Source organism: Cuculus canorus, chromosome 13, assembly GCF_017976375.1.
Source record: "Cuculus canorus isolate bCucCan1 chromosome 13, bCucCan1.pri, whole genome shotgun sequence".
NCBI classification, from domain to species: Eukaryota; Metazoa; Chordata; class Aves; order Cuculiformes; family Cuculidae; genus Cuculus; species Cuculus canorus.
The window spans coordinates 12,880,755-12,888,433 of NC_071413.1; the positions used below are offsets into that span (position 1 = coordinate 12,880,755).

A 7,679-nucleotide genomic window follows, 5' to 3' on the forward strand; every position below is an offset into this window, starting at 1 on the left:
CAGAAGAATTCATCAAGGCAAAGTGACGCATGAGCCTATTCAGCTCTGAGATATATCAATAAAAGGTGTAAAGCAAGATCCTTCGTAGTATAGCTTTCCTGTTCCATATGAATGTCTAGTTTAACTAGATAAGACAACCTAGATTTTGCTAGACAGAAGCTTGATACAGTAAGACTGTATTATCTAGATATTTTTATTAAAGCTGAGTGTGTGTATATATATATAAAAATCAGAAAATGATCAAATAACAAATATGACTTGAAAACATTTTCATATGAAAGCTTCTAGTTTCAAGCAACAAAATATCTCTGAGTAACAAACATAGGCGGGTTTTTCAAGCAACACAATTGTTTTAACAAAGGATGTCTGACCAATGAATCATAAGCACAACTCGTAAATTTGCCGAGTCTATTCCAACATACCCAACTACTCGAAATTATCTTTTGGCAGATAACCATAGAACGGTTTAGGTTGGGAGATTAGGTTAGATATTAGGTTAAAGATCATCCAGTTCCAACCCCCTGCCATGGGCAGGGACCCCTCCCACTGGCTCAGGCTGCCCAAGGCCCATCCAACCTGGCCTTGAACACCTCCAGGGATTGAGCAGCCACAGCTTCCTTGGGCAACCTGTGCCAGGGCCTCACCACCATCATCATAAAGAATTTCTTCGTAATGTCTAACCTACATCTTCCAGCTTCCAATTTAAAGCCATTCCTCCTCCTCCTATCACTACATGCCCTTGTAAAAAGTCCCTCCCCAGCTTTCTTGTAGGTCCCCTTCAGGTACTGGACGGCCACTATGAAGTCTCCTCAGAGCCTTCTCCAGGCTGAACAGCCCCAACTCTCTCAGTCTGCCCTCATACTAGCAGAGACCCTCCAGCCCTGTCATCATCTTTGTGGCTCTCTTCTGGTTCCATTATAACAGTTCCATATCCTCCTTCTGTTGAGGATTCCAGAACTGGACCCAGGAGTCCAGGGAGGGTCTCACAAGATCAGAGTAGAGGGGCAGAATCCCCTCCCTCGCCCTGCTGGCCATGCTTCATGTGATGCAGCCCAGGGTAGGGTTGGCCTTCTGGGCTGCGAGCACACACTGCTGGCTCATGTCAACCTTCTCATCAACCAGCACCTTCAAGTCCTTCTCCATAAGGCTGCTCTCAAGCACATCGGACCCCAACCTGTATTGAAACTGCAGGTTGCCCTGACCCAGATGTAGGACCTTGCACCTGGACTTTTTATTGTTAACAGAGCTACTTTTTCCTGAATAAGCTTTCAAGTATTCTGAACGTTTTCATTCTCATTTTACCTTACTGCTTAGCACATTAAAAACTGAAATTCTCGTTAATGACAGTCAGTTTTGAGTTGACAGCAAGTAATCTTGCCCTTCCTGTGCACTGACCAGGTTATACAAAGAAGGGGAAGGTGAGTAGCCATATTAAAATGCTTTCTCTTCCCCCAAATCCCTCAGGGGAAGGTCCTTACCACTGTGCCAATGAATTTCTTATGGCTGCCTCCATCATAAATACTCTGATTAAAATGTAAATTCAACCAACCTATCAGCTTCCCATTAAGAGGACTCTTTAAAAACACCATTAATCAGCTGAGAGATATGTAGTGAAATACCACTTATCAATTCTAACTGCTTATGACAGTTAACAAAGCTTTATATTTGCCCCAAACATGTGCTGATCTATCAATTATGCCAGGGTTCACTCTCACGCTAATTGTACATTTTCTTCTCTAATGCATTTTTGCTGTTATCTCATAGGCTAATGAAAGCCAGGAAATCAATACATATAAATTATACATGCAAAGAAGGACTGCTGTGAACATAAAGTTTCTAATTAATTGCACTTGATTAATTTATATCCTTTAATTATCTTGCTAAGCCACAAACAACATAAATATTCTTGCAATCTGGTTATTGCTATGTCAGTCATAAAAAAAAGCAGACACAGTAAATCTATGAAATCTAGCAAATTCCATTGCCAAAAACCATGGTATGGCATAACACATAAATATAATCAGACTCATTCAAGACACCTATGAATAATTTTAGTGTGACAAATTACTGCTAAATATGTTGTATAGTTATTTGACTAAGGTTATAATGATGTTATAACTTTACATGTAACACACAGGGTAAGCAAAATACAAGCTTATCGTGCAGGATTATAGAGGCTGTTAGTTGTATTTATAAAAGAAATCTGCAATAGATATGTAAGCAATGTTGATATCTGATTGGTTAGGGTCAGGGACCAAATTATCAATATTTTAATTTAGGACACTGCTGGTTTTCTGCACTTGAGACCACGTGACAATTTATGTGCAGAGTTATCCAAAAGCCAGAAATGCACACAATCAGGATATAATAGCAATAGACTGATTCTAAACAGAGTTAAATAAGAGCTATTATAGTATCTTTTAAGAGGCAATGAGCCAAATATCAGTTCTTCCGTTATGTGAGTAGCTGTAACTGTAGATACTTTTTTTTTTTTTCCTTTTAAATTTTGTCCACTTTGGTAAACCAGCCATATGTCACTGTTCTGAAATCTAATCCCTTCAGTCCACCAGGCTTACTCTTTGTCGTACACAACAGCATATTACTGAATATCTGTATCTACAACTTTCATAAACGTGTAAAAAGAAACTGTATCTGTCTACAGGGAGACTCAGACAGAGACCATCTGTCAGTGACTAAAGCTATTCTTTAAAAAAGAAAACATTCATCTGGGATTTGCCCTTTACAGAGTAAACCCACTTAACCTCGCAATAAGATTAACTGTTATTTGTTTCCATTAAACAAAAATGACCATGCTAATATGCATTTAATAGTACTAACAATGAGAAAAACATGAACTTCAATAATTTGTAAATTCTTTAAAATCATAAAACTTGTTATTTCACAACAGTTATTTTATCATTCATAAAAAAATTTCATTTTTCATCACTACCTTCCCCAAAGTTGAGACTAAAAATGAAAAAAAATAATAATCAGGGTAAATATTGAAACTAAGACAGAAGGCTCTTGAGTCTGCCACATATTATAGGTAGCAATGACTGTATATAAATTAAGTTTGAATAAAGCATATAAAAACCAAATAACTTTGGAGCACTGATGATTTTCACCTGTGCCCTCAACATCTAGGCATTTACAGAGAAAGGTATTTAACTAGATTGATTATATGAGGCTGTCGGAGTAGAGTTAGTGCTATGTAATGGAGACTGTGATTCTCTCCGCAGCAGTGCAAGTCACTGAACCAGCCTGAAGCTATACTGAAAAATATATACTGAAAAATACCTTCACATCTCTTTTTGGGCAGACAAAACAGAATAGTACTTATGTATGACTACTGCTTCTACTGTGGAAAAACACAGCAGGATAAACATTGAAATGCAGGCAAACTCTTCTCTCCCAATTTTGTCTTTATGTTTTTTTTGTGAGATCAAGTCTGTGAGATGTGCAATAGTAATAAAGAGCATCCTAAAACATGAAGGGCTGACACGGAAAAATCCCTCATAAAATTAATACCCAGGTTCCCGTCTTCCCGTTCTACTTATAATTCTGCCTCTAAAGCAATCTAGATGAGAACCACAAAAGGTGTTCTCTTCCCCTCAGAAGGAGCTGGAGGAGAAATCCACAAAGTCTGTTTTCAGTGCAGGCATAATTCAAATCTTACTGGAATCAGTGGGAATATATTTACCAGGTTCGGTTAGCTTTGCATCCAGCTTTCTTCATTAATGGTAGTGGCACTATACAATCAATAAACATTAAGACAAAGCAATCATACAACCATTTTTTTCAATGAGAAATTGGCACATGCTATAAATAAGAATAATTAAATTGATGAGAAGAATCACTATTACAATTCAGCACAGCTAAAAAAGCTGTTCCTAAAACAGAGAATCAAGAAAATACCAGCTTCATCCCCTTAAACACAAGGCATACTAAGGACCAGAAGCAGAGGAAATAAGAAATAAGCATGCAAATATTCTCCTCTTATTCTAAGAGTAATTGATGCATTACTTGAATATACTGTATCCAAGATCAGATTGGGAGAAAAAGATATTATAGTATACCTAAAGTAATATGCAGAAGTACATACTTCTGACTCTATCTTAGTAGGTATTAAATCTGAATGAAGAGGCATCATCAGTCATTTCAAAACTGCTAAAATTTCCTTTCTACTGGACAGGTTGTAAGACCACAACTCTTTAGATAGTGAAATAAATCCTTTGGCATTGTTTGTGCTGGCTTCTAACTGTATCTTCCCTGCTAAGGGAACAGATTCAGACTGGCATTGCTCGGTGTTTGTGTACTGGCTGTAAAGCTATAGCTGGACAATGAACTTTGTGTTTTCATTACTTTACAGAAAGAACGGTCAAGAGTGAAATTGAGAAAGGCGTGAATAAACAAGGATCATGTTTAGCTACCGATAAAGTTCTGACATGAGGCTTGCCACATGCCAGAAAGTTATGGCACAGAACACTCAGTGATCACTAAGAACTAAACGAAGGCATCAGGAAAAGCTTTTATCCATCCAAAAACCCATCAGTTCATTGAAGGAAAAACTTCAAAGTATGAAACTTCCACCAGAGTTCACTGGATTTGTCACTTCAGATATAAAGCACCTTGGTAGAAGCAGAGTACTGAGGTTTGACTGCAATTACCTTATCTTCCCTATTTTTAGTGACAGGACCAGATTATTTTAAGTGCATTTTATAGAAACCCCTTCTTTACTGAAATATAAAGACTGTAATAAAGACAATACAATGTTTTGAAACTGTTTTAAATCCTTCACTCAGCTCTGCTTCTACAGATTTAACATGTAGGGGTTCTAATCTTACTGCTACTAATTAGAGCTTTTGTGTAATTGTGCCAACAGGGTGCTTGGCATAATAATTACTATTGAGAGATTCTGGTGGAGCAGTAACGTGCCCACATAATACAGATATGTCTAATATTATACAGCAGTCACCTTTGTATGTTGACTTTTAAGATGGATTTTAACCAAGTAAGGGGTTATTTGGCCTTTATTATAAAGCTCAAAAGGCATATACATATGTATGATTTAGGTATTCATTTTTTCTTCTTTGATTCTCTGGAATATTAATTAGGCAGGAGAAAACTAGAAGGCACATTTTGTTCCATATCCTTCATAATCTCCTCTAGTCTGGCATGGGGAAACAGAGATGCTTACGTTGGCAAGTCATACTTCTAATGCAATATTAGACTTTTTCAGGATAACATCGGCAGCTGCAAAGTTTACTATAGTATACAATAAACTTAACTAAAAACAGAGGATGAGCAAGGCTGAAAAATCTGCACTTAGGAAGTGCCTGTGCTGTATTCCTTTACCGTATTAACAGTTTTGAAACAAATCTTTATAAGGAACTATTTGAATAAATCTACTCAGTGAAATATATAAGACTTAAAGCTAAGGGACAATGCAGGAACACTAACAAAGATGTAGAAGAGCGTTTTTAGCAGAAGAGCATTTTTGATCACTTAGTAACGTCTACTATCTTAATGTCTAACAAGTTTCAGATAATGAAACTTTGTTAATGAAGTAAATCTGTAGTGAAAGAACACTTACCAGCACTGAGATGCTTTATTTGGTTTTGTGTTTTTTTACCTCTAGAAATATCAGCTTCAGCAATATAAACACTAAAAAAAAATAAAATCTTAATTATGGATAACTGTTAGAAGGACTTCAAAAGCAATTCAAACATACAAACCATGCACAATATAATAAAATAAAAAGTAACAGGCCTTTTCAGTCTAACTGTAGAATCTTCTTTTTATAAAAGATTTCTTTAAGGAAAATGTACAGCATCGAGCCTGAACCAGAGCTCCATCTAGAACAGACAGCTTGTTTTTACTGCCCCTTAGTGCTTCCCTTTTAAAGCGACAGGAAACCAATTTCTGATTACAAATCAATAGGTTAGCATGCTACCAACACACAATAAATTTTGTTGTTGATATTACACTATAGAAGAGGATATCAGAAAAGACTAGGTGTTGTCGTGTTGATGTATACATAAACCAGCAAAGAGCACTGCTTTTCTGCAAGTTTTCAAAGAATAATTCTTACAGAGTAGGTCACGTCATGTGGCCTATTTAAAATTTGTGGGTCAGCATCACAATAAAACCCACAACAAATATATCATATACATGAATTGCATAAGTTTAAATCTCAAAACCAAGAACTGCTGAAATGTGCTGCATTAGTTAATATAATGGAAACAAAAAGTATGTATGCTGCTGTCACACAAAATACCTTTTGATGAAGTCTCTTTTTTCTTTAAGCTTTTAAGATAATCTTAGAGAAATCATCAAACTATAAAAAGAAATCAATGAAACAGAAAAGGTTCCCATCACCCCTAAAAAAATCCATAACTTTTGCATTTTAATAGAGACACTACAAGACTATACCAGTCATTTTCTTTCTGATGTGTTCCTTTGATTTCACTCTTATCTCACAGGACTCTTGACTTTCCTGAGAAAGGGATTATTGAATTGTATGTCTCCCTCAGATGCTCTTGATCATTCAAGTAGTCTGTACTTAAGAACGTTACAGAGTCTGCTCAGCTGCTCGCTCCTTGGGAACTCATCAGGGACTGTCATCTTAATATTAATTGGGTTTTGTGCAGGAATCCAAGTCTCACAATGAGAGGGTTTCACGAGAGAAGATTATGCCCAAAGCCAGATATAAAGACAAACATATTTAGCACAACAATTATGATAATTGCAGAAACACTCTGAGAAATAAGTAAATCTGATTAAGGGCACTTCTACATGATCAAATATTAATCTGATGTCTTCACTCTAACCTGGTTTGAACATAAGAGGCTTCTTATGGTTTTATGTATTAACAGATTTGTGGAAGCTGAACTCATAGTACCTAATAATATGGTACATCCAAGTCAATACAGTAAAAGGATCTTTACGGAATGTAATCCACTTAAATTAAAAATAGACACAGATTGAATCATAAAGCTTAAATTAAAATTGACATACAGTCAATCAATACTACATTTTATAAAAAGTCTTGTATTAACTATCATAATATTTTCAGCCCAATAGCATAAAAAACTTTGTGTATTTCTTTTTAGTGAATAAAGACTGCATCATTTCAGAACAAATCATCATAAATAGCACTTGGAAAAAGACTGAAAAGCTTCTGGACTCGCATAATAGCCAGAAAATGAAATACACCTATATTCGAATATCAGAGATTTATTTCCCTCTAAAAATGTGTATTAGGTGCAGAAATTTGAACTAACCAATTAAACCATTTCATCTTTAAAAACACTATGATCACTGTGAGCCAACACTGTGTATTTGAGTGATGAACAGTAAGACAGACGTAGCAAAATAAAAAAAAAAAAAAACTGTTTGCAACACTGATTTTTCTACATATGTGTGCATGTACATACTTGAATGTAAATATATTCACTTAAAGACCCCTCTATGAAAAATCCATACAGACTCATGTTTGATATTCTGTACACATTATACTTAATACTATCATGACATGTGTTTTCAGTTTGTTATGCACAGACCAGTTTTGAATAAATCTTAAGCTAATATATACAGTATGCATACTTTAAAATATAAATCTGCAGAGGTAGAAGCAATGCCTGAAAGCATCAACACTATGTTTGCATAATCATTTAAGT

The 7,679-nt window shown here is 35.7% G+C and overlaps 1 long non-coding RNA gene across 11 annotated transcripts in view; it reads right to left on the minus strand.

Moving 5' to 3' along the window:
• Positions 1-6,567, minus strand: part of LOC128853483 (uncharacterized) — a 273,663-nt gene extending 267,096 nt beyond the window's left edge. For all 11 annotated transcript variants that reach the window (XR_008452039.1, XR_008452033.1, XR_008452034.1 and 8 more), the window contains exons 1-2: positions 6,433-6,567; positions 5,594-5,664 (exon numbers count right to left, since the gene is read on the minus strand). This is a non-coding gene — a long non-coding RNA (uncharacterized LOC128853483). The remainder of the gene's footprint in view (positions 1-5,593; positions 5,665-6,432) is intronic.
• Between the last annotated feature and the right edge of the window lie 1,112 nt (positions 6,568-7,679).